This window comes from Bos javanicus, chromosome 6, assembly GCF_032452875.1.
Source record: "Bos javanicus breed banteng chromosome 6, ARS-OSU_banteng_1.0, whole genome shotgun sequence".
Taxonomy (NCBI): domain Eukaryota; kingdom Metazoa; phylum Chordata; class Mammalia; order Artiodactyla; family Bovidae; genus Bos; species Bos javanicus.
The window spans coordinates 1,400,422-1,428,377 of NC_083873.1; the positions used below are offsets into that span (position 1 = coordinate 1,400,422).

Here is a 27,956-nt window from a genome sequence, read left to right on the forward strand (position 1 = left end):
AGTCACATTTGCTCACAGCCCCGGTGAAGATAGCACTGGCCTCAATGCAGGTTGCACCTGGAATGAGGAATCAGAGGCAGGTTTTATAGTATCAAGATGAGGAGTGTCCCTTGGTTCCTGCTGGAGGATCTGATTGGCTTGTTTGAATAATTCTGTGGTCTGCTGGGAACTGAAACTCACTAATGAGGGACAGACAGGTACCGTGTCTATTCCCTTAATAAGGAGGATTGCATTTCCTAGAGAACGTTATCCAAGAGAACAGAGTGAGGGGAGGGATTTGCCAAAGTTCTTAAGCCATTCAGAACCCCCTCATTTTACCAGATCTCAAAACTGCATATAATATTGGACCTCAATTTATTTTTGTCTTTTTAAAATTAAATCAAAGGTGCTTTAAATTCTATTGTGCTTTATAATTTTCAGAGTTTTCATCACATGATTTCATATAACCCAATGTTGATAATCCCATGTCTCCTTCATTGGCAGGCAGGTTCTTTACCACGGAGCTACCAAGGGAAGCCTGTAGAATTAAGTTAAAGGCACATACCTACCTTTAATCACTGTGGCTCTGCCTTACAGGTGTGATTCTGACATTTCTCAGGTTCATCTGGTTCAAAATATCATTTGAAGTCCACCCTCTACCTCTCTGATCTCTGTAACATACTACCAGCTATGACACCTTCTCAAAAATACTCTTAAATGAGTGACGTACTGATCACCTTAAATTCTCTCAGAAATCCACTCCTACCAGTCAAATAAATACTAAATTGGATCTTCCTCCAACAGTCTAATATTTCCCAAATAATAATGTTTTATCTGGTTCTCCTTAACAATTTGCCATGATTTATTTCTCAAATGTCCAATTCACTTAGGACTGTATTACTTTATATAATATTATTTATTTGTTATATTAAATTTCTAAATGTTATACTAAATTTATCTGTTATACTAAACTATACTCAAATGTCCAATTCACTTTTCTCAAATGTCCATTCACTTAGGACTGTATTATTTTATATAATATTACTTATCTGTTATACTATATCTGGACTCATATTGATATAAGAAGTGTAATAATCTTTTGAAACATTTTGCATACTTGCATTTGAATCATGTTAACACCTAACATATTTGATTATGTGTTTAGTATGTAGTCATATATGTGATTCATGTACATGTATATAAATATACTAATGTATGTCTTCTTTCTATGCACTTGCAAACAGATGCAATGTTTCTTCTGTTAAAGATTTGAGTCATTATTCTAGGACTTAAGTATAAGAAGATTCTGGGTCTTTAAAAGAATCTAGGTGTCTTAAGTGTATCCCTAAACATTCTGAGTTGTCAGAACTGAGAAGAAGGTTCAATCATCCACACTTTTAACAAGCAATCCTAGTGACCCTGATGTAAATATTTTCAGATCACATTATTTATTATTCTATTTTAAATAACAATCACTTAGCTCAGTATCAAATGCAATGATGCATTAAATAAGTTATCTTTATTGATACCTTTAATAAATTTAAGCAGACTCTTCACTGAATTATTGGCTGGCTCTCATTCTAAGAGAAATGCCAAAATTAAAAATAATAACAATTAAAATATTGTTTTATATATTTGAATATATAATGACTTTATTGCTATTGGTTGTATTTCCATATGGAACTGTATAGTTTTAATTCGAGCATAATTCCTCTCCAGTATTTCTGATTTTATGGAACTAAGGAGACTTTGCATGAAAGAAAGAAGACATGAGATGCACTGATCACCAACAAGGAGGATCCTGTCTTTTTATTTGAATAAGTGGATCTTAAAGATGATGATTAAATCTAATTCTGCAAATCTAACTCTTTCAAAGAACACATAAGAAAAATAAAAAGAAATATTCAGGGTATCTATTACCCTTTCTAGACCTGACAAATAATATCCAAACTGTGGCCAACTTGCTCAATTCTCAGTTGTTTGGATAAATAATTGCTTAGTTAAGTTTAAGAAATAAGTTTTTCTCTAAGGATTATACTCTGATAGACTCCATTATGCTTGGATTTGTGCTTTGAATGGTGATACATGCACACACAAAAGAAATTCAAGAACTTCAAAAATAGAAACAAAAGTAATTCTCTCTTTTGCCCCTGTACTGTTGCTGCTAAGTCACTTCAGGCGTGTCCAACTCTGTGCGACCCCATAGACAGCAGCCAACCAGATAACCCCGTCCCTGGGATTCTCCAGGCAAGAACACTGGAGTGGGTTGCCATTTCCTTCTCCAATGCACGAAAGGAAAAGTGAAAGTGAAGTTGCTCAGTCGTGTCCGACTCTGTGCGACCCCATGGACTGCAGCCTACCAGGCTCCTCCTTTGCCCCTGTACACAATCCTCTAATTCTCTTCCTTAGAGACAACTCTTATTAGACATTTCTTATATATATTCCCAGAGTCCTTTGAATATGGTGTTGTATGTGTTGCGGGCAAGGAGGAATACAGGAATATACACTAATGCAGGTCAGGAAATGCCCTTGATTTTCAATCAGTAGGAGACATGCATTAATGAGTGACTTAGTAGCCTGAGCTAATGTCATTGAGCAGCATATTTATCACCAGAGAGTGCCTTAGATACCAGAGGAAAGATAGTATATCCTTCAAGTAAGTTTGTTTACTCTCAAGGATATAAGTGAAAAATTTATAGCAGGTATTGCTTTCAGCAGACAGCAGACATTTAGATGAGAATGCATTTTAGCATAATGAAATTTATTTGAGATTTAAGGTACTTCTTGAGATTGTGGCAACACTGGTAAACAGTCAGCTCTTCTTGCAATGTAAAGTCACTGTGTACCCTATTGTAGTACTGTGCTTGGAAAGAAATTTGAAAGTAAAAGGAGATTAAATTGCTTCTCTTGATCCATTCATGAAATTTCTTTGTAATACCAAACTAAAAAGGTCTTAGAAGAGAAAAAAATATATATATATAGTATCCCCAAAATGGCAATATTCATAACTGATTATTAAATATGTTATGGAGAATGACTTTGAAAACAAAACCTTAATTGAATACCCACTACTTATAATATGTTAGGGTTATAAAACACTCTTGAGGAACTTTTAATATCTTTAGGAAATGATATATAGTTTAGAAATTAGTCTGTTTAATACGATATCCATTTAGATAGTGAGACCATCTTAAGTGGACTCAGAATCAGATTCTCTTCAGACCCAAGCTACTCTTTGATTTCTGGCAAAGTATAGTAGCTCATACAGGTTGATGAAAGGACCACCAGCAATAGCAGGTAGATGGGCTATGCCCGCTGTTGGGTATGACTCAGATGCTCCTTTAGTAGATATTAACTTCCAAGGATTTTAGTTTTCTTTTAGGGTATACTTCCACTAGTCCTTACCAACAGCCTGTGTGATTTTTTAGTAAAGTTATCAATAACTGACTAGCCGTTGGGTATTAGAATTTATATAGGTCAAAAATATATCATCTTCATCTGAGTAAAATTTCACTCTGTTGCATGTATGTGCATGTTTGTTTGTGTTTATATTTGTGTTTATTTTTTAACGGTATGAGACATTTGTTTAAATGAACACTATGCTGGTTTTGAATTCAATAAAATGATACTCATTTACTTATTCAAGTTCACAATCACCTGGAGAATAGAGGAGAATCAGGATGAATTGGAAATAAAAATATCCATTTCAGTTTTGATAAAAGATAGATTGGTTTATTGGCGTAAATCCACAGGTGTGATAGGCCAGTTTTCCAATCTTGAACTAAGTAGGTTTTTCCCCCAAGTTATAGACTCAGTTGGACAATCACCAGCTTCACGCATGGGGTAGACTCCTTGCTGCAGTAGATGATAGCACCCAGACTGTACACATCCTGAAGAGATCTCCTTAGAAAGAGATCCTAAAGGGGCCAAGCTACAGATTCTCTGGGCCTGCTCCCAAGTGCACAAATCAGGCAATTTATTCCTCTTCCTTGCAAAGAAATTAATTTCAGATCTGGGGCAACTATATTGCAAAGTATTTATTTACCTACATAAATAAGAAAGAGGAAAGAATAACACATTTTTTGTGTGTGTGAAAGATGTAAAATTATATGGACTTACAGAATTGGAGATTCAACATTTATACCTGAATCAAGGAAGTGTATTCATTCAATGTTAAATCCATCATATAAATGATTGTTGGGCAACAGGATATACAAATGCTGGCAAAAGAATCCAGCCCAAATTGCAAAGGGAAAATGTATATTAATAGTGACCAGAACTGGCCATAATGATCTGGGCCAAAGCACTACATTTATAGTTGGTTATCATTAATAGCAGGGCACTGTGATTTTTCACTTTCTCATATGATGCAATATGAAAAAAATTGCCCGTAATATAGTCTTACTAATACTGTTAACCTGAATCTAATAAAGCCTCTACATTTCATTTCAGAGCCCATTAAGAAGGAGAAAAACAAAGTGAGGCAGGAAAAGCGGGATTGTAGCTTACTTTTCTCTATTTCTGTCCCACAATTTGTCTCTCTTGACGTATGAATCATTTATTCTGCCAAATACACAGACAGCTACAGGTTTTCATTTATTTTATTTTGTCCTATTGGCTATTCTGTGTAGGATTTCTTTTCTTTTTTTTCTTTTTTTTTTTTTTAGTGTTACTTAGTCTAGCTTTTATTTATTATTTATTTTACTTTTAAACTTTACAATATTGTATTAGTTTTGCCAAATATTGAAATGAATCCGCCACCGGTATACATGTGTTCCCCATCCTGGACCCTCCTCCCTCCTCCCTCCCCATACCATCCCTCTGGGTCGTCCCAGTGCACCAGCCCCAAGCATCCAGTATCGTGCATCGAACCTGAACTGGCGACTCGTTTCATACATATTATACATGTTTCAATGCCATTCTCCCAAATCTTCCCACCCTCTCCCTCTCCCACAGAGTCCATAAGACTGTTCCATAGATCAGTGTCTCTTTTGCTGTCTCGTACACAGGGTTATTGTTACCATCTTTCTAAATTCCATATATATGCGTTAGTATACTGTAATGGTTGTTAAAATTTACTACATTTCACAGTTGGGCGATTGGTGAGTCGTGGGCTGGAGCGAGAGGGCTGCGGCACTCAAGGGCTGGCTGGGTTCTCGCATCAGAGAAAGGGAGGCTGGAGAGCAGCGGGTGGCCTGCAGAAACGGGTGGGTCCCCCTGTCTCTTTGCATTCTGTAGGGCAGGGGTTTCGGGACTCTAGAGGCTTGGCTAGTCCGCTGCAGGGTTGGTGGGGTGGGGTGGGGGGCGCCTCTGCTTGCTCGAGGGCCGCAGGTCGAGAGGAAGCAACCTAGCATCTGGGCAGAAAGAATAAAAAAATAAAAAAGTTACTACATTTCAAAGGATAACTTAAAAATGAGTGTTAATTTATAAGATTTGTCAGTAAATTCTCTCAAAACTTTTCTGGCAAGGACTAGTCAGTCAGTCCATTGCTGAGAAAAGCATTTGCTTTACTTAGTAGAAATTTACATGGAGTGTTTTACATATATTCAATACACAAACTTCATGTAAATTATATTTTTATATAAAGCTCATTAATTCAGTGAAGGGCACTCAAAAACTGTGCTAACTACAATGATGCCGTTTAAAGAAGCAAAATAGTATGAGCTATTCAGAGTAGCAGATGCTTGAGAGTAGTTTGCGAACAGGGCTGTCATCAGTAGAATTTAAGTTAAAAAATGAAACCTAAAAAAAAAAAAAAAAAGGTTTGCTATCCCTTCTGATAATTAATTCTTAGAATTTCCAGTGTCAGACCTTAAAAGTATAGCCACAAATAATTTCCTAATGTGTTTACTTATAACCTTACAGAAGAGACAAGTATAAATTCATATTATTAGCATGTAATATTAATTTGTTTCCTCAATCAGTGATTAGAAATTATCTATTCCCTTAATGAGAATTATGCTGCCATTATAAAAACTGCTCTTTCAAGTTTACAACAAATTAGGTTGTAAACAAATGGGATCACATTTTGAAATATTACATGCAATTTTCTCTGACAGTAGAAATAGGCAAATGTTCAAGCTCTTCCATTGTTTAATGGCAAATTTAAATAGAAAACTTCTCTTTTTGACCATACCTACATATACTTTATTTACCTTCATCCCACATGTTCTGCAAATATTCTTATAAAATTGTATCCCATGGCAACCCCCAATGACATTTTAGCTTCATGACTCCCAAAGGAGCTCATCTCTCCTGGGGAAATCGCCTTAGCACTTCCAAGACATTTTTCATTAATTTAGAAGGGGCTTGATTTGTGAGGACCACTTCCATAATTTCCTTGATTGCATATATATTCCCCTTTTACTGATAAGAAGGTACTTGATTTTCACATGGTTTGTGAATCATATTCCAGAGAAGAGAATGAATCACCTTATTTCACACAATCACTACTCTCCTGTCAGCAAACAAAAAGATTATCATTTTTATAAATAAAAAAGTATATATCCTAGAAAATTATGGAGTGAGATGATATTAAGACTCATAGTCTTAAAATTTAGCGACCATTTACTCTCTCTTAACCTCAGTTTTCCAGTTTAGAAAATGGGCACAAATTCACAGGATGTTGTGAAGACACTGGGAGATTCTTATAAAAACTCTTTGTTAAGGACGAAACACTATGCAGAATTTATTATTACACTCTTGCCTTCAGCATTAAGGATAATCCATACACAATTAAAACAGTGATATGCTATGCTATGCTAAGTCACTTCAGTTGTGTCCGACTCTGTGTGACCCCACAGACGACAGCCTACCAAGCTCCCCTGTCCCTGGGATTCTCCAGGCAAGAATACTGGAGTGGGTTGCCATTTCCTTCTTCCTTAAAACGGTGATATAACACTTTATTCAAAACAATGAAATAAAGTGAAATTCTAAATGAAATCATTGTAAACATTTGAAATCTTGAATGAGAAAGAAACAATAAATTGCTTTCTATATAATCTTATGAAAGCAAAGCACTCCGTGTTTGAATTTAAAATTGTTTTTGTATCTTTGGATACACATCCATATTTACCTATTTTCAAAGAATAATTATTTTGAAAAATGCTTTAGCATTCTATTGTGAGCAACAATATGCAGGCTGCAACCTACAATACCCTCTGGTTTGTCATAAATCAAAATGTGTCCTGTTCTAACATGTTGGTTTTACTTAGAACAGCATACACAGTTGGCACATGAATTTAAAATCAGATATTTTGGAAGGTGAAACACCTTTTATAGCCTTTGTTATCAAGAGATTTGTATGAAGCATCATATGATAGCTTTCAGTTTTTAGTAGTGTATAGACATCAATTTGGGATTCCCAGGTTGCTTAGTGGTAAATATTTTCCCTGCCAATGCAGGAGCCACAGGAGACATGGTTCTATCCCTTGGCTGGGAAGATCCCCTGGTATAGGAAATGGCAACCCACTCCAGTATTCTTGCCTGGAAAATTCCATGGCTTCTCCATCAGAGAAGCCTGGTGGGCTACAGTTCATAGGCTCACAAAGAGTCCGACCTGACTGACTGATTGAGCATGCAGGCAGGCATCAATTTAACTTACCCAAGGATTATTTGCAATGCTTTAATGTTTATGACTGGCAAATATTCAAGTTATCCAAAGTTTAATTGAAGCCAAGGAAAGTTACTAAGATCTTCAAACTTACAAGGGAAAACAGGGATGTCCAAAGAAAATTTTGTTGTTTCATTAAGTATTCATACTTACAGACTGGAAGCCAAAGAATAAAATTTATGATTGTGCATAATTTTCTTTTGAGTACCTTCTTCTGAAATCAAATTTTACTGAAATCTTTTAGGCTTTCTGTGTATTTTTTTGGTAGCTATTGTGTCTACTTAGCCATCATCTTCCCCTATAGATTAAGAATTTTAAAAATTTACAAAAATTGTACCATATTGCTATATCTCTTGAAAAAATTCTCAGAAATGTTTTTACATAGAAGCAATTCAGTTCAATTAAGTTCAGTTGCTCAGTTGTGTCTGACTCTTTGCGACCCCATGGAATTGCAGCACACCAGGCCTCCATCCATCACCAACTCCCGGACTCCACCCAAACCCATGTCCATTGAGTTGGTGATGCCATCCAACCATCTCATCCTCTGTCCCCTTCTTCTCCTGCCCTCAATCTTTCCCAGATCAGGGTCTTTTCAAATGAGTCAGCTCTTTGCATCAGGTGGCCAAAGTATTGGACTTTCAGCTTCAGCATCAGTCCTTCCAATTCAGGACTGATCTCCTTTAGGATAGACTGGTTGGATCTCTTTGCAGTCCATGGCACTCTCAAGAGTCTTCTCCAATACCACAGTTCAAAAGCGTCACTTCTTCAGCACCCAGCTTTCTTTATAGTCCAACTCTCACATCCATACACGACTACTGGAAAAACCATAGGTTTTTCCAAAGGTCCAAAACTAGATGGACCTTTGTTGGCAAAGTAATGTCTCTGCTTTTTAGTATGCTGTCTAGGTTGGTCATAACATTCCTTCCAAGGAGCAAGAGTCTTTTAACTTCATGGCTGCAATCACCATCTGCAGTGATTTTGGAGCCCAGAAAAATAAAGTCAGCCACTGTTTCCCCATCTATTTGCCATGAAGTGATGGAACCAGATGCCATGATCTTAGTTTTCTGAATGTTGAGCTTTAAGCCAACTTTTCCACTCTCCTCTTTCACTTTCATCAAGAGGTTATTTAGTTCTTCTTCACTTTCTGCCATAAGGGTGGTGTCATCTGCATATCTGAGGTTATTGGTATTTCTCTCAGCAATCTGGATTTCAGCCTGTGCTTCCTCCAGCCTAGCATTTCTCATGATGTACTCTGCATATAAGTTAAATAAGTAGGGTGGCAATATACAGCCTTGATATACTTATTTTCCTTTTGGAACCAGTCTGTTGTTCCATGTCCAGTTCTAACTGTTGCTTCCTGATTTGCATATAGTTTTCTCAAGAGGCAGGTCAGGTGGTCTGGTAATCCCATCTCTTTCAGAATTTTCCCCAGTTTATTGTGATCCATGCAGTCAAAGGCTTTGGCATAGTCAATAAAGCAGAAATAGATGTTTTTCTGGAACTCTCTTGCTTTTTTGATGATCCAGTGAATGCTGGCAGTTTGATCTCTGGTTCCTCATATCCTTCAATAAAAAATAAATTAATTAAAAAAAAACAGTCAAAACTTCAAGTGATCAAATTCTTTGTTATATAGTGTTTATAGTATGAGCTATAACTAAATTAAGTTAAGTAACATTTGGCATTTGCTTTAAAATGAATAATTCATTACTTTTGAAATAAATATATTTATTATTTTTTATATATCATTCCTTAATGTGTCATAATACTTGATAACAGTGTTGGAGTCTACATAAACATTCTTTCTTAATATTAAGTTTTACTATGATCTTTGCCAAATGGAGAAAATTTCCATTATAACTCATAAAAGTTTTTGGATGATCTTCTGTACAGAATTACTGTGTCAGAAACCAAATTATGCACATTATATGTTCAAGAACTTATCATCTGTTATTTTCATTTTATGTCTGTTCTTCAACAAAAATAGTTATTGATCTTTTCAGAGATTTTATATATGAAGAAATTCAAACTACAAGGTTCTTTGCATAAAGGAACTGAAATGTTTTCTATTCATTTGAAAAAGTAAAATATAACAAACACCCAAAACCTGAGCTATCTTTTGTAGAGTCAAATATAATGGATAACTGTTCTGTAAGAGTTGCTCTTCGATGAATATTTAAAAATATGTCTACATTTTGAGACTTTAAGGGAATCCATTTGACTTGAATGGTTTTTTACTTGAGTCAACCCATTTGACTTGAATTGACTTTTTCAGGATTTTTCCCCCTGATATTAATAATTTTCCTGAAAGTCAGTAATAATTACAGACATGGAGGTGGGGGATAATGTAGTGTCCTCTTCCATCCATCGGGGATGATTCATATTACATTCTGCTAAAATGAATAGCTCTGAGGTTCTCCCTCTTTTTTCCTATTTGGTCATTTAACTCTTGTCATTTAAAGGTATTTTTGATGTTTTAAATAATTTTCTCTTCATTTTTTGTGTAAAGTTTTCCACTTTATTATAATAATAAAATAAACTTATTACAAATGCTGCATTCTAATAAACTTATCATAAATTTTATTGCATTTCTAATATTTAGGGAAAGCAATAAAATAATTTGATATGTTATAATATATAACCTGTATTGGAAAGAAGCAGAAACTTTAACACAGCATGTAATTTTGGTACTGACCAAATTTTCACACTGCTGCTGCTGCTGCTAAGTCGCTTCAGTCGTGTCCGACTCTGTGCGACCCCATGAACTGCAGCCTACCAGGCTTCTCAGTCCATGGGATTCTCCAGGCAAGAACACTGGAGCGGGTTGCCATTTCCTTCTCCAATACATGAAAGTGGAAAGTGAAAGTGAAGTCGCTCAGTCGTGTCTGACGCTTAGCAACCCCATGGACTGCAGCCTACCAGGCTCCTCCATCCATGGGATTTTCCAGGCAACAGTACTGGAGTGGGATGCCATTGCCTTCTCCCAAATTTTCACACTAAAAATTAGCAATTCTTGGGATAAAATGATTGAATCATTGTGCAGTAATTTCTGATTTAAGCCTATGTTAATATTTACCTTTGGATTATTCATTACTCATTCAGTTCAGTTCAGTATGGTAGCTCAGTCGTGTCCGACTCCTTGCGACCCCATGAATTGCAGCACGCCAGGCCTCTCTGTCCATCACCAACTCCCAGAGTCCACCCAAACCCATGTTCATTGAGTCGGTGATGCCATCCAACCATCTCATCCTCTGTTCTCTCCTTCTCCTCCTGCCCTCAATCTTTCCCAGCATCAGGGTCTTTTCAAATGAGTCAGCTCTTTGCATCAGGTGGCCAAAGTACTGGAGTCTCAGCTTCAACATCAGTCCTTCCAATAAACACCCAGGACTGATCTCCTTTAGGATGGACTGGTTGGATCTCCTTGCAGTCCAAGGGACTCTCAAGAGTCTTCTCCAACACCATAGTTCAAAAGCATCAATTCTTCAGCACTTAGCTTTCTTCACAGTCCAACTCTCACATCCATACATGACTACAGGAAAAATCAGAGCCTTGACTAGATGGACCTTTGTTGACATAGTAATGTCTCTGCTTTTTAATATGTTGTCTATGTTGGTAATAGCTTTCCTTCCAAGGAGTAAGTGTCTTTTAATTTCATGGCTGCAATCACCATCTGCAGTTATTTTGGAGCCTAGATAAATAAAGTCACCTACTGTTTCTACTGTTTCCCCATCTATTTGCCATGAAGTGATGGAACCAGATGCCGTGATCTTAGTTTTCTGAATGTAAACATACTTACATAATGATTCATATCAGAATTAAATCACCTTCCAGATTTAAATAAGGATTCAGAAATATTTTTATGTTGCAGTAAACAAAAAAACAAATAGTACAAAGTACAATAAAATAGATTAAGTAAAGGCATTGCACTAACACCAGTGATTGATTTTTTAATTGTATGAATACACATACATGTATACATACATGCTAGATTAGATACATATGTAAGTAGTTAAAGAAGATCAAATAAAAAATAAAAAGAGAATTATAGAAAAGTTTATGAATGTATCAGTTTGGAGCTCTGCTTTAGAAGCACATGTTTTGATAGCTGTTCTAAAATCAATATTATATTTTGATTATAAAACCTTTAGTTTATTAAACTTACTCTTCCTTTGTAAATCCAAATAGAATGATGTATATTGATCCTTCTACCCTAACAGGGCAATTTATCCCATTTATTGAAAGTTGATCATAATAAATATGCAAATCATCTATATGGGATCAAACACTTATACTAAAAGTATAAAGTTCACAATGAATAGATACCCTGAGATGTGCTAGGCTTGATCTGAGGAAGCAATGAGTCTACACTTTTAGTGAAACAATAATTTCACCTCTAACTTACATCCTCCCTCCCTCCTAAAGCATCTGCAACAGTCACAGGGAGTGGTTTGGAAGATAAATCTGATCTAATCATTATGTACCATCTGTTGATTAAATCTTGACATCGCCCTACTTCTGCCTGGATAATTTATTTCAAGGATAAGCTTATCTATTCAATTTTTAATTCACTTAGTTATATCTAGGAATTTTTCAGTCACCATCAAAGGTATTTTTCATACCCACTTCACAAAATGCTCAAATATATAAGAACCATGCTGGTGACCACAGTTTAGTCTCAATCTCTCCTTTCCCCAGATCTATCTCTTTATATGAGCTTTGTCTTTTTTCTCCTTGTCTCCCTCTGGCATCCCACTCCAGTACTCTTGCCTGGAAAATCCCATGGATGGAGGAGGCTGGTGGGCTGCAGTCCATGGGGTTGCTAGGAGTCAAACAGGACTGACCGACTTCACTTTAGCTTTTCACTTTCATGCATTGGAGAAGGAAATGGCACCCCACTCCAGTACTCTTGCCTGGAAAATCCCATGGGTGGAGGAGCCTGGTGGGCTGTAGTCCAGGGGTCACTAAGAGTCCGACTTCACTTTCCCTTTTTTCTCCCTCCCCTTCCTTCCTCCTTTCTCTTTATCGTCCCTCTTTCCATATGACACACAAAGAAGTAAATTTTGGCCAGGTATCTATGAAAAAGCAGAGACATTACTTTGTCAACAAAGGTCCGTCTAGTCAAGGGTCTGGTTTTGCCAGTAGTCTTGTATGGATGTGAGAGTTGGATTATTTTTCAGATAATTGCTCAGACACAACTGAGCAACTGAACTGAACTGATCTATGAAAATCGAAGACCAGCTGGAAAACCTAAACGGCTGAAAAAAGTGACGTGGATCTTGATCTCACAGTTGAGTCACAAGAGAAGCCTGAAATGGTAAAAAAGCAGAATGTATAATACTAATCTTGCTCATGCAATTAATGACAACATACTTTTCCACGGTTTGCTAGGGTTTCTTTTTTTTTTTTTTTCCATTGTACTAATCAGTTCAGTTCAGTTCAGTTGCTCAGCCATGTCCGACTCTTTGTGACCCCATGAATGGCAGCAGGCCAGGCCTCCCTGTCCATTACCAACTCCTGGAGTTTACTCAAACTCATGTTCAGTGAGTTGGTGATGCCATCCAGCCATCTCATCTTCTGTCGTTCCCTTCTCCTCCTGCCCCCAATCCCTCACAGCATCAGGGTCTTTTCCAATGAGTCAACTCTTCGCATGAGGTGGCCAAAGAATTGAAGTTTCAACTTCAACATCAGTCCTTCCAATGAACACCCAGAACTGATCTCCTTTAGAATAGACTGGTTGGATCTCTTTGCAGTCCAAGGGACTCTTAAGAGTCTTCTTTGCTTTCTGCCATAGGGGTGGTGTCATCTGCATATCTGAGGTTATTGCTATTTCTCCCAGCAATCTTAATTCCAACTTGTGCTTCATCCAGCCCAGTATTTCTCATGATGTACTCTGCATATAAATTAAATAAGCAGAGTGACAATATACAGCCTTGATGTACTCCTTTTCCTATTTGGAACCAGTCTGTTGTTCCATGTCCAGTTCTAACAGTTGCTTCCTGACTTGCATATAGGTTTCTCAAGAGGCAGGTCAGGTGGTCTGGTATTCCCATCTCTTTCAGAATTTCCACAGTTTATTGTGATCCACACAGTCTAAGGCTTTGGCATAGTCAATAAAGCAGAAATGGATGTTTTTCTGCAACTCTCTTGCTTTTTCGATGATCCAGCAGAAGTTGGCAATTTGATCTCTGGTTCCTCTGCCTTTTCTAAAACCAGCTTGAACATCTGGAAATTCATGGTTCATGTATTGCTGAAGCCTGGCTTGACGAATTTTGAATATTACTTTACTAGTGTGTGAGATGAGTATACTAATAGATCCATTGATATTTCACAATACTTTGTATTTGTAATTCAGATTTTAATATCTAAATTTCATTTAGATTATCTGTATAAATTGTTATTTGAAACATGATAATTTTTCAAGTTATTCAATTTAATTTAAACATATCAATGTTAGCCATAATTAAAGCTAATGACAGTAATTGGACTATTTTGGGAAAAAGGATACTATTCTTTAATTCATAATGATGCCATTTGTGACTGTTCATGAATATTTGATTGCTAACACATTTTATTTAGAAGTATTTGAAAATGCACAATTTAAAAGAAAATTAGTGAAAGTGTGTATAATCATAGTGGCTTCTTTTTAAAATTTTATTGAAAAATACAAAAGTTGAAGGAAATTCTCCTGGATCTATACGCTATTCTCTTGTGGAAACAGTTTTATTTCTGTTCTTGTTATTTCTCTAATTTTCTAACATTCTATTTATTATACAGAGTTTGAATTTGGTATTTCTACCATATATGGTTACAATGTGTTTCCAGTGGAAGCAGTTGACTTCCGTAAACCAAATTATTAATTCCACTGTCATGCTCTTAGGGAATTATTACAAAACCTCTGCTCATACCTCTCCACTGCATGGTGATTCTATACATAGATACAATGCTGATATGAAAATGACATGTTTTATCTACAGCTAAAATATTACTCTATGCATTCCTTGAAAAGATCATCAGTAGCCTCTGTGACTGCAGTTTATTAAAAATACTACTTGATTACCTGATGATATTTCTTTCTAAAAATAAATAAATAAATAAAGAGAGATCTTCAAAGACTGACTGATAACACTTCACTGTATGAACAATGGGCATTCTTAGCCCTTTCAACCAAAAGAAACTTCAATATTTTTTCATAAACATTTCACACTTTGTTTATTTTATTACTGAGTCCAGTTGAGTTGTTTCCAGATATTATCTGTTCTCAATAATACTGTTGTTCAGTTCAGTTCAGTCACTCAGTCGTGTCCGACTCTTTGCGACCCCATGAATTGCAGCACGCCAGGCCTTCCTGTCCATCACCAACTCCCGAAATTCACTCAGACTCATGTCCATCCTGTCGGTGATTCCATTCAGCCATCTCATCCTCTGTTGTCCCCTTCTCCTCCTGCCCTCGATCCCTCCCAGCATCAGAGTCTTTTCCAATGAGTCAACACTTAGCATGAGGTGGCCAAAGTATTGGAGTTTCAGCTTTAGCGTCATTCCTTCCAAAGAAATCCCAGGGCAGATATCCTTCAGAATGGACTGGTTGGATCTCCTTTCAGTCCAAGGGACTCTCAAGAGTCTTCTCCAACACCACAGTTAAAAGTTAACAAAATTCTAGCAATCAGAATCCAACAACACATTAAAAAGATCATACACCATGACCAAGTGGGCTTTATCCCAGGGATGCAAGGATTCTTCAATATCCGCAAATCAATCAGTGTTATACACCACATTAACAAATTGAAAAACAAAAACCATATGATTATCTCAATAGATGCAGAGAAAGCCTTTGACAAAATTCAACATCCATTTATGATAAGAACTCTCCAGAAAGCAGGAATAGAAGGAACATACCTCAACATAATAAAAGCTATATATGACAAACCCACAGCAAATACTATCCTCAATGGTGAAAAATTGAAAGCATTTCCTCTAAAGTCAGGAACAAGACAAGGGTGCCCACTTTCACCATTACTATTCAACATAGTTTTTGAAGTTTTGGCCACAGCAATCAGAGCAGAAAAAGAAATAAAAGGAATCCAAATTGGAAAAGAAGAAGTAACACTCTCACTGTTTGCAGATGACATGATCCTTTACATAGAAAACCCTAAAGACTTCACCAGAAAATTACTAGAACTAATCAATGATTATAGTAAGGTTGCAGGATATAAAATCAACACACAGAAATCCCTTGCATTCCTATACACTAATAATGAGAAAACAGAAAGAGAAATTAAGGAAACAATTCCATTCACCATTGCAACAAAAAGAATAAAATACTTAGGAATATATCTACCTAAAGAAACTAAAGACCTATATATAGAAAACTATAAAACACTGGTGAAAGAAATCAAAGAGGACACTAATAGATGGAGAAATATACTATGTTCATGGATTGGAAGAATCAATATAGTGAAAATGAGTATACTACCCAAAGCAATTTATAGATTCAATGCAATCCCTATCAAGCTACCAACGGTTTTCTTCACAGAGATAGAACAAATAATTTCACAGTTTGTATGGAAACACAAAAAACCTGGAATAGCCAAAGCTATCTTGAGAAAGAAGAATGGAACTGGACGAATCAACCTACCTGACTTCAGGCTCTACTACAAAGCCACAGTTATCAAGACAGTATGGTACTGGCACAAAGACAGAAATATTGATCAATGGAACAAAATAGAAAGCCCAGAGATAAATCCACGCACATATGGACACCTTATCTTTGACAAAGGAGGCAAGAATATACAATGGATTAAAGACAATCTCTTTAACAAGTGGTGCTGGGAAAACTGGTCAACCACTTGTAAAAGAATGAAACTAGAACACTTCCTAACACCTTACACAAAAATAAACTCAAAATGGATTAAAGATCTAAATGTAAGACCAGAAACTATGAAACTCCTAGAGGAGAACATAGGCAAAACACTCTCCGACATACATCACAGCAGGATCCTCTATGACCCACCTCCCAGAATATTGGAAATAAAAGCAAAAATAAACAAATGGGACTTAATTAAACTTAAAAGCTTCTGCACAACAAAGGAAACTATTAGCAAGGTGAAAAGACAGCCTTCAGAATGGGAGAAAATAATAGCAAATGAAGCAACGGACAAACAACTAATCTCAAAAATATACAAGCAACTCCTACAGCTCAACTCCAGAAAAATAAATGACCCAATCAAAAAATGGGCCAAAGAACTAAATAGACATTTCTCCAAAGACATACAGATGGCTAACAAACACATGAAAAGATGCTCAACATCACTCATTATCAGAGAACTGCAAATCAAAACCACTATGAGGTACCATTTCATGCCAGTCAGAATGGCTGCCATCCAAAAGTCTACAAGCAATGAATGCTGGAGAGGGTGTGGAGAAAAGAGAACACTCTTACACTGTTGGTGGGAATGCAAACTAGTACAGCCACTATGGAGAAGAGTGTGGAGATTCCTTAAAAAACTGGAAATAGAACTGCCTTATGATCCAGCAATCCCACTGCTGGGCATTCACACTGAGGAAACCAGAATTGAAAGAGACACGTGTACCCCAATGTTCATCGCAGCACTGTTTATAATAGCCAGGACATGGAAGCAACCTAGATGCCCATCAGCAGATGAATGGATAAGAAAGCAGTGGTACATATACACAATGGAGTATTACTCAGCCATTAAAAAGAATACATTTGAATCAGTTCTAATGAGATGGATGAAACTGGAACCTATTATACAGAGTGAAGTAAGCCAGAAAGTAAAACACCAATACAGTATACTAATGCATACATATGGAATTTAGAAAATGGTAACAATAACCCTGTGTATGAGACAGCAAAAGAGACACTGATGTATAGATCAGTCTTATGGAGTCTGTGGGAGAGGGAGAGGGTGGGGAGATTTGGGAGAATGACATTGAAACATGTATAATATCATGTATGAAACGAGTCGCCAGTCCAGGTTCGATGCACGGTACTGGATGCTTGGGGCTGGTGCACTGGGATGACCCAGAGGGAGGGTAGGGGAGGGAGGTGGGAGGAGGGTTCATGATGGGGAACGTGGGTATGCCTGTGGCAGATTCGTTTCGATATTTGGCAAGGCTAATGCAGTATTGTGGAGTTTAAAAATAAAATAAAATTAAAAAAACAAAAAACAAAAGCATCAATTCTTCTGAGATCAACCTTCTTCACAGTCCAACTCTCACATCCATACATGACCACAGGAAAAACCATAGCCTTGACTAGACGGACCTTTGTTGGCAAAGTAATGTCTCTGCTTTTCAATATGCAGCCTAGGTTGGTCATAACTTTCCTTCCAAGGAGTAAGCGTCTTTTAATTTCATGGCTGCAGTCACCATCTGCAGTGATTTTGGAACCCAAAAAAGTAAAGTCTGACCCTGTTTCTAGTGTTTCCCCATATGGGACCAGGTGCCATGATCTTTGTTCTCTGAATGTTGAGCTTTAAGCCAACTTTTTCACTCTCCTTTTAACTTTCATCAAGAGGCTCTTTAGCTCCTCTTCACTTTCTGCCATAAGGGTGGTGTCATCTGCATATCTGAGGTTATTGATATTTCTCCTGGAAATCTTGATTCCAGCTTGTGCTTCTTCCAGCCCAGCGTTTCTCATGATGTACTCCGCATATAAGTTAAATAAGCAGGGTGACAATATACAGCCTTGACGTACTCCTTTTCCTATTTGGAACCAGTCTATTGTTCCATGTCCAGTTCTAACTGTTGCTTCCTGACCTGCATATAGTTTTCTCAAGAGGCAGGTCAGGTGTTCTGGTATTCCCATGTCTTTCAGAATTTTCCACAGTTTATTGTGATCCACACAGTCAAAGGTTTTAGCATAGTCAATGCAGCAGAAATAGATATTTTTTTCTGGAACTCTTGCTTTTTCGATGATCCAGCAGAAGTTGGCAATTTGATCTCTGGTTCCTGTGCCTTTACTAAAACCATCTGGAAGTTCACGGTTCACATATTGCTGAAGCCTGGCTTGGAGAATTTTGAGCATTACTTAAACATTTTAAATACATCTTTTGAGGGAACACATATTGAAGTCATCTTTGCCTTCTATTGGAGTGGACCCTGAAATAAATAAGGGGTAGAATACTTGTTGCTGTGTTGTACCTGGGGATACAGAGACTGAATCATGTGGCTGGTGAATATTTCCTCTTGATGTGCTGCTTGAATATATAAAGATACCAAATTGGAAGTTACTTATATTCAAACAGTATTCTCTTGCTTGTCCTTTAAGTGCCTCACCTTTTCATTTATCCTCAATATATTTAAGACATTCTATCAATTTCCAACTATTGTTATGAAACAACTGTATCAAACTGTAGCTGGATATTCTAGTCTTATCTTTTAGTTTGTCCTCTGTCTTTGGGGCTAATAGCTCAGTATCTTAGAAATTCAGCAGCACATACATGGCATAAACAGCCTTCCTATGTCTTACACTGGAAGAGATTGTTTTGAACTTTTTATTACAAAATAAAAATCCAATTGACTCTTCTTAATGTACTAACGTGTTTACAAACTTGGGGGCTGTTTAGAAAGTGATATAAATTCTTCCACATGATCTGAATATTGGTACAAATGACGTTCAGAACATTCCCTATTATAAATACCTACAGTTTGTACAAGTAGAATCTTTCCATTAAACAGTCTCAGTTTCCTTAAAGTTGTTTTCTTTTCCTTTTCTTAAGTTCAGCCTTTAATTTGTTTATTTCAATTTTCTTTTTCAGGAAATATAACCAAGAAGAGTTCTGAGAGAATATCCTCATTTGTCCTTCTGGGATTAAACAAGAATACTGTATTTTGTAAGTTCATCTATTTTTATCTTAGTAAAGAAAAGTTTCTGCTTCAGATAACCAGGTTTCTTTTTTCTTTTTTTCATTTAGAATTAGATTTGAATTTTTATTTAATAGAAGACTTAATTATTTTATTTTTTTTTTAATTTTTATTCTTTTATTTTATATTCTTTTACCTAAATTTCATTCAATTTCAATGAATAGTGAAAAGCATTTCCTTGTTTGGTGACCTCTACTTAACTGTATCTATTAGTCAATATTTTGATGACTTGTGATAAGAACTGTATCAGTTGGTGAGTTAATTTAAAAGGGCAGTACTCTCAGCAATAGTGATTTGGCCAGAGTGGATATATTGGTAATTATAATGTCCTGTATTTTACTGAACAGATATTTTCCATTTGATTTGTAACAACTACTTCTTGCAGCCTGATGAAGGTAATTGAATACTGACCATCTTTGTGTGTTACTAAACTTGGATTTCACATTCAAGGATTATTCTTTATGATGTACGCTTTGTCTAACACTTATGTATTTTCCATAACACAAGGCAAACAAAAACTACTATGTGGAGTCATGAGTAACATTAAATTGAATGTTTCTTGAACCTTCAAATTTACAACTTTTCTGATTATCTCATGATTGAGAATTTTGTCATTTTAGTTTCTAAAATTCAATATAAAGCAAATAGATTTCTCCCTCTTTTACAAACTGCCTTGATACAAAATAGCCACCTTGCCTGTAGTTATGTTTCTGACTGACCCAGGAGACTGAGGGAATGTAGTACACCTCATGTAAGCTGGTATTTGCAGCTTCTTATTTTCTTGTCTGTCTTATGTTTTGTTTTCGTTGCTTTTTATTCAAGTAGCCATTTCCACTAAATAAGATAAAAATTATGTGATGTCCCCCCCTGCAATAAATGGGTGAGAGGGTCAACTGGATGAAAAGATATATCTGGAGATCTGTAATAGTGGCACAACGGCCGTTCTGAGTGAATTCAGCAGAGGTATTTTGTTGCCCAGTATTTTTAAACAAGCTGAATTAATGCTGAGTATGGCCACATGAAAAACACTCTAAAATTAGAGTAGATTTTATAAATGTATATAGTATTTAGGAAGGCATAAATTAGAAAGATCTTGAAACTGGTGGAGAATCACAAAAAACAGGAGGGAAGTTTTATAAACAAAAATATTAACACATCTCATGACAAAAAATAAGGATTATGTTGAATATCAACAAAAAATCTTTATCTAAAATTTAAACTAATATACAGCAACTCCACTTTTTTTCAAGTCCTATCCATTTATGTTACTATTTTTCTCAATGGAAATCATGTTTTCCCCAAAACGCATTGCATTTAATAAAAAGGGTAAATTTTCTATTTTTATTAACAATTACTCTATGCATTTCTCCCTCTTAAATTACATTTTTATCTTTAATGATAGCATCGTGATAAGTTTCTACAATTTTATATTAATAAGAAATATTTGTTCAATATTTACTATGTATCAAGCCCTATGCATGAAAAATGGCAAAGAACAGTGTTGAATATGACCTTCACCATCTTATCAGGGTGAAAATATATTTTCTATTAGAATTTCACAGAAGTTTTCTGTTACCCAGTCACTACATCAGTCCATACAAGACTAAGAAATCCAAGTTGGGAGATGTGTTGTTGCTGTTGTTCTGTTGCTAAGTCATATCCAACTCTTTCTGACCCCGTGGACAGTAGCACTCCAGTCCATCACTCCAGTAGCACTTCTCTGTCCACCACTATCTCCAGGTGTTTGCTGAAATTCATGTCCATTAAGTTGGTGATGCTGTTTAACCATCTCATCCTCTGCCACCCTCTTCTTCTTTCCGTCAGTCTTTCCCAGCATCAAGGTCTTTTCCAATGAGTCACCTCTTCTCATCAGGTGGCCAAAATATTAAAGGTTCAGCTTCAGCATTAGTCATTCAATGAATATTCAGGGTTTATTTCGTTTAGGATTGACTGGTTTGATCTCCTTGCTGTCCAAAAGGGACTCTCAAGAGTCTTCTCTAGTACTATAGTTTGAAAGCATCAATTCTTTGGCACTCAGCCTTCTTTAAGGTCCAATACTCACATACATACATGACTACTGGGGGAAAATAGCTATGACTATATGGACCTTTGTTGGCAAAGTGGTGTCTCTGCTTTGTAATATGCTGTCTAGGTTTGTCATAGCTTTCCTCCCAAGGAGCAAGCATCTTTTAATTTCATGGGTTCTGTCACTATCCACAGTGATTTTGGAGTCCAAGGAAAGAAATCTGTCACTGTTTCCACGTTTCCCCGTCTATTTGCCCAGTAAGTGATGGGAGTGGATGCCACGATCTTAGTTTATTGAATGTTGAGATTCAAGCCATCTTTCTCGCTGTCCTCTTTCACCTTCATCAAGAGGCTCTTTAGTTCCTCTTCATTTTCTGCCAATAGAGTGGCATCATCTTCATATCTGAGGTCATTGACATTTCTCCAGTGATCTTGGTTCCAGCTTGTGATTCATCTAGCCCAGCATTTCTCATTGGAGAATTCAATGGCACCCCACTCCAGTACTCTTGCCTGGAAAATCCCATGGACGGAGGAGCCTGGTATGCTGCAGACCATGGGGTCTCGAAGAGTCGGACACGACTGAGCGACTTCACTTTCACTTTTCCCTTTCATGCATTGGAGAAGGAAATGGCAACCCACTCCAGTGTTCTTGCCTGGAGAATCCCAGGGACAGGGGAGCCTGGCGGGCCGCTGTCTATGGGGTCGCACAGAGTCGGACACGACTGAAGCGACTTAGCAGCAGCAGCATTTCTCATGATATACTCGGCATATAAGTTAGATAAGCAGGGTGACAATACACAGCTTTGACATTCTCCTTTCGCAATTTTGAATCAGTCTGTTGTTCTATTTCTGGTTCTCACTATTGCTTCCTGATCCGCACACAGGTTTCTCAGGAGGTTTGATATTCCCATTCAAGAATTTTCCAAAGTTCATTGTGATCCACACAGTCAAAACCTTTAGCATGGTCAGTGAAGCAGAAGTAGATGTTTTCTAGAATCTCTTTGCTTTCTCTATGATACAACAAATGTTGGCAATTTTATCTCTGATTCCTCTTCTTTTTTTAAACCCAGCCTATTCTGGAAGTTCTTGGTTTATGTACTACTGAAGCCTAATTTGAAGAATTTTGAGCATAACCTTGTAGCATGTGAAATGAGCACAATTGTATGGCAGTTTGAAATTATTTGGCAGTGCCCTTCTTTGGGATTGGAATGAAAACTGATCTTTTTCAGTCCTGTGGCCACTGCTGAATTTTCCCAATTTGGAGTTATAGAGGAATTATTAGAACTTAAATTCGTTAGATAGAATTTTAAGATCAGGAACAAATATGTTATTGTCTTGGTCAAACACTTCTTGATTGCTCTGGATACTTGTGGTCTATTTCATCAATGAAGAATCTGGAATGTGCAGAGAAGGTACAGGGAAGAAATAAATATCATGATTGAATATTCTCAGTAATAGAATCATAGTATCTCTGATGAAAATTTTAAAGAAGTAGAATGGTTTCACTTGAAAAAGAAAACACAGTGAAATAACTGAACATTATTCTTCAACATATATGAATAAATATTACAAAAATTATTTATTTTATAGCAATTAAAAAAGTAAAAGTACAATAAACCTGTTGTATTAATAGTGAAGATTTCCATGCTGAGAGAATGTTTAAGCACTAGAACCACCACAGACATAAATTTGAAAAACCCTTATTTTGAAAGACTTTTCAAACAACACAGATCCTGCCTTGTATAGACTATCTGAGGGAAAAAATGCTAATCCAACATGAAATTTTCCAAACCTAGGATTATATGATCATGCATTAGTTACTGCTTTACATTTTGTAATAGATCATTAGTTTCAATCAACACTGGCTTTGCTTTTCTAAGATCATATAGAGGAGGAAGCTAACTGGGTTAGCAAAATGTCCCCTACTCAGCTATGGCCATTTGAATAGATGTCTGGTCCCTGATGGAGAATTAATATTGTTTTCTCTAAGGATGTGAAGGATGATCAAAGAGGACCCTCTACCTTTGGAATTATAACTTCCCTGGGAGCTCTACTAATTTCATATGGCTGAAATCCATCTAAACAGATGTTTTAATGACCACATTATAAAAATAAGATCTATCTTTTTGCTGTCCATTATAACTCTTCCCTTAAAAGAGAATTATACTTCACAAGGCAATATCTAAAAACAGAGACTATGTTTTTTTTTCCTGGTAGTTTAGATCATGAATATTTCTAGCTTAGAAATCACTCTATCTTCTGGCTGATACTAGTTATTTCATAGACTCTCTTTTTTCTTTTCTTTTTTTTTTTTTTTGTATTCCCAAATCTGCCTCATTTTATTTATTTTTCATTTAATATATGATATTATGCATGTTTCAATGCCATTCTTCCAAATCATCCCACCCTCTCCCTCTCCTACAGAGTCCAAAAGACTGATCTATACATCAGTGTCTCTTTTGCTGTCTTGTAAACAAGGTTATTGTTGCCGTCTTTCTAAATTCCATATATATGCGTTAGTATACTGTATTGGTGTTTTTCTTTCTGGCTTACTTCACTCTGTGTAATAGGCTCCAGTTTCATCCACCTCATTAGAACTGATTCAAATGTATTCTTGTTAATGGCTGAGTAATACTCCATTGTATATATGTACCACTGCTTTCTTATCCATTCATCTGCTGATGGACATCTAGGTTGCTTCCATGTCCTGGCTATTATAAACAGTGCTGCGATGAACATTGGGGTACACGTGTCTCTTTCAATTCTGGTTTCCTCAGTGTGTATGCCCAGCAGTGGGATTGCTGGATCATAAGGCAGTTCTATTTCCAGTTTTTTAAGGAATCTCCACACTGTTCTCCATAGTGGCTGTACTAGTTTGCATTCCCACCAACAGTTTAAGAGAGTTCCGTTTTCTCCACACCCTCTCCAGCATTTATTGCTTGTAGACTTTTGGATCACAGCCATTCTGACTGGCGTGAAATGGTACCTCATAGTGATTTTGATTTGCATTTCTCTGATAATGAGTGATGTTGAGCATCTTTTCATGTGTTTGTTAGCCATCTGTATGTCTTCTTTTTCAAGAAATTCAGTAGAGATAAAATCATGCAAATCAAAACCACAATGAGGTACCATTTCAAGCTGGTCAGAATGGCTGCTATCAAAAAGTCTACAAACAATAAATGTTGGAGAGGGTGTGGAGAAAAGGAGACCATCTTACACTGTTGGTGGGAAGGCAAACTAGTACAGCCACAATGGAGAACAGTGTGGAGATTACTTTAAAAAACTGGAAATAGAACTGCATGTGACCCAGCAATCCCACTACTGGGCATACACACTGAGGAAACCAGAACTGAAAGAGACAAATGTACCCCAGTGTTCATCACAGCACTGTTTACAATAGCTAGGACATGGAAGCTACCTAGGTGTCCCTCAGCAGGTGAATGGATAAGAAAGCTGTGGTACATATACACAATAGAATATTACTCAGCTATTAAAAAGACAGTATTTGAATCAGTTCTAATGAGGTGGATGAAACTGAAGCTTTTTATACAGAGTGAAGTAAGTCAAAAAGAAAAACACCAATATAGTATATTAACACATATATATGGAATTTAGAAAGATGGTAGCAATGGCCCTATATGTGAGACAGCAAAAGAGACACAGAGATAAAGATCAGATTTTGGACTCTGTGGGAGAAGGAAAGGGTGGATAATTTGAGAGAATAGCACTGAAACATGTATATTATCATACATGAAACACATCTCCAATCCAGGTTCGATGACTGAGACAGGGCACTCAGGGCTGGTGCACTGGGATGACCCTGAGGGATGGGATGGGGAGGGAGGTGGGATGGGGGTTCAGGATGGGGAATACATGTACACCCATGGCTGATTCATGTTAATGTATGGCAAAAACCATTGCAATATTGTAAAGTAATTAGCCTCCAATTAAATACATTAATTAATTTTTAAAAATCAGCATTATATTTTTATTTCAATTAAAAAATAATTCAAGCAAATTAATATTTGTGCTAAGAACTGTGGGAAACATAGGAAAAGTTCAAAAGATGACCAGTTATTTCAAATTGCTAGTCTCATTGTGGAGAAAAATCAATTATATACAAATTAAATGTAGGAATAAAGCCAGTAGAAAACACAGGTTCTGTTATAACCCTCTGACTTCCAGAAACGTTTTAAGTCTATCCTTTGTAGGCCACATACATGGTTAAAGAGATGTAGAAAGGAAAAATGAATGAATGAATAAAGTGCTGCAGTTATTCAAGAGAGTCTATGTAACTAAATTTGAGAAATGAAATACAGGGAAAACTAAAGGACTCACATCACATACAGTATAAAGTAAAAACAGACTTGGCTTAAGAATTTATTTAGAATGTAATGATAAATTCTAACTTTTAAAGGTCTTGGAAAGCAAATTTTATAAAATGAGTAGTTAGCAGGAAAGCTAAGAAGGTAAGATTAGCCTAAGCCAGGAAAGGTCTTAACTCCACGCTGGGAAGCCTATATTTTATTCAGTGGGAAGGTTAGTCACCAGAGACATTTCACTGAAGTCATCTCCTAGTCAATTCCTGACTACCTGACAAGGGGGAAAAGTGTGAGAAAAATAAAAAAATGATGTCATACTTCTAACTCTGAATAACTGGAAAAAATGTGCTATGGGAGATGGAAACATGAAAATTAATAGATTAGGGTGAAGAGGGCAATTTGCATGGTTGATGCAGGAAGTGATATTTTCCAGTTTTTGTAACATCCTTATCTTATTTTCCAAGAGTGTCTAACCTCTACCCATGTTTTCATTTCTTTCTTTTTTTTTTCATTTAATATATTTGAAGGTAATATTTTCAGTATAATTTGTTAACTGCTTTTATATACATGAGTTTTGTATACAGTTTTTGTCATTATGGCAGATTTTTTTTCTTTTTTAAAAATTTTTATTTAAGTATAGTTGACTTACAATGTGTTTAATTTCCAATGTAAAGCAAAGTGACTCAGTTATACATACATATATATATATATATATATATAAACTTTTTTCATATTCTTCTCCATTATACTTTATCCCAGGACACTGAATATAGTTTCCTGTGTTATACAGTAGGACTTTTTTTTTTTTTTTAATTTCAAGCCTACTCCTTTTGCTTTTAATGTTATTGGAAACTTTGATACTAAAACAAATATATTATTTTTATTCACATTTACTTTATACTGTTACTGCACCTCTAGTCTATCTGAAGTGAAATTTTAGGTGAATAAACTTAGAAGTTCTTGAAGTTGTAAAAGAATCGTTCATTCATTTTGGAGTAGTTTTTATTCACATGAAGTCCAGAGTTGACATTCAGGAGTAATCTGAACAGACTGTTTTGTAACAATGGGGACTTTGTAGAAAGCGGATTTGATTCCATGTTCCGCTGACAAAGATTCTTCTTACTTTCCTGAAAGAGAAAGGCATTTGGTTACAAAGAGATAATTATGAGGTGGAGGCTTAGTAATTTCATGTGTTAATTTCCATATTCACTAATAAACATCTATTTATGATGTGGCTGGAAAACACATATATTCTCTGAGAAAGACAAAACTATGCTTGTCCTGAAATTTTAAAAGTTTATTTAGGCATTTAAGCAATATTTGTAAAAATATACATAACGTACATAAAAGAGAGTAGAACAGATGGTACAGATACCTACTGAAGGAAGTTGAAATAAAAGAACGAAAAGCAACTTCAGTTCAGTTCAGTCACTCAGTCGTGTCCAACTCTTTGCAACCCCATGGACTGCAGCATGCCAGGCTTCCCTGTCCATCACCAAATTCCTGGAGCTTGCTCAAACTCGTGTACATCCTGTCAGTGATACGATCCAACCATCTCATCCTCTGTTGTCCCTTTCTCCTTCTGCCTTCAATCTTTCCTAGCATCGGGGTCTTTTCTAATAAGACAGTTCTTTGCATCAGGTAGCCAAAGTATTGGTGCTTCAATTCAGCATCAGTCTTTCCAATAAATCAGATCAGATCAGTCGCTCAGCCGTGTCCGACTCTTTGCAACCCCATGAATCGCAGCACGCCAGGCCTCCCTGTCCATCACCAACTCCCGGAGTTCACTCAGACTCATGTCCATTGATCAGTGATGCCATCCAGCTGTCTCATCCTCTGTCATTCCCTTCTCCTCCTGTCCCCAATCCCTCCCAGCATCAGAGTCTTTTCCAATGAGTCCACCCTTCACATGAGGTGGCCAAAGTACTGGAGTTTCAGCTTTAGCATCATTCCTTCCAAAGAAATCCCAGGGCTGATCTCCTTCAGAATGGACTGGTTGGATCTCCCTGCAGTCCAAGGGACTTTCAAGAGCCTTCTTCAACACCACAGTTCAAAAGCATCAATTCTTCGGTGCTCAGCTTTCTTCACAGTCCAACTCTCACATCCATACCTGACCACAGGAAAAACCATAGCCTTGA

At 36.5% G+C, this 27,956-nt stretch overlaps 1 long non-coding RNA gene across 1 annotated transcript in view; it reads left to right on the forward strand.

Moving 5' to 3' along the window:
• The window catches only part of LOC133249195 (uncharacterized), a 918,569-nt gene that overhangs the window by 368,931 nt on the left and 521,682 nt on the right, over positions 1-27,956 (forward strand). Inside the window, exon 2 of the long non-coding RNA XR_009736866.1 lies at positions 19,366-19,440. This is a non-coding gene — a long non-coding RNA (uncharacterized LOC133249195). The remainder of the gene's footprint in view (positions 1-19,365; positions 19,441-27,956) is intronic.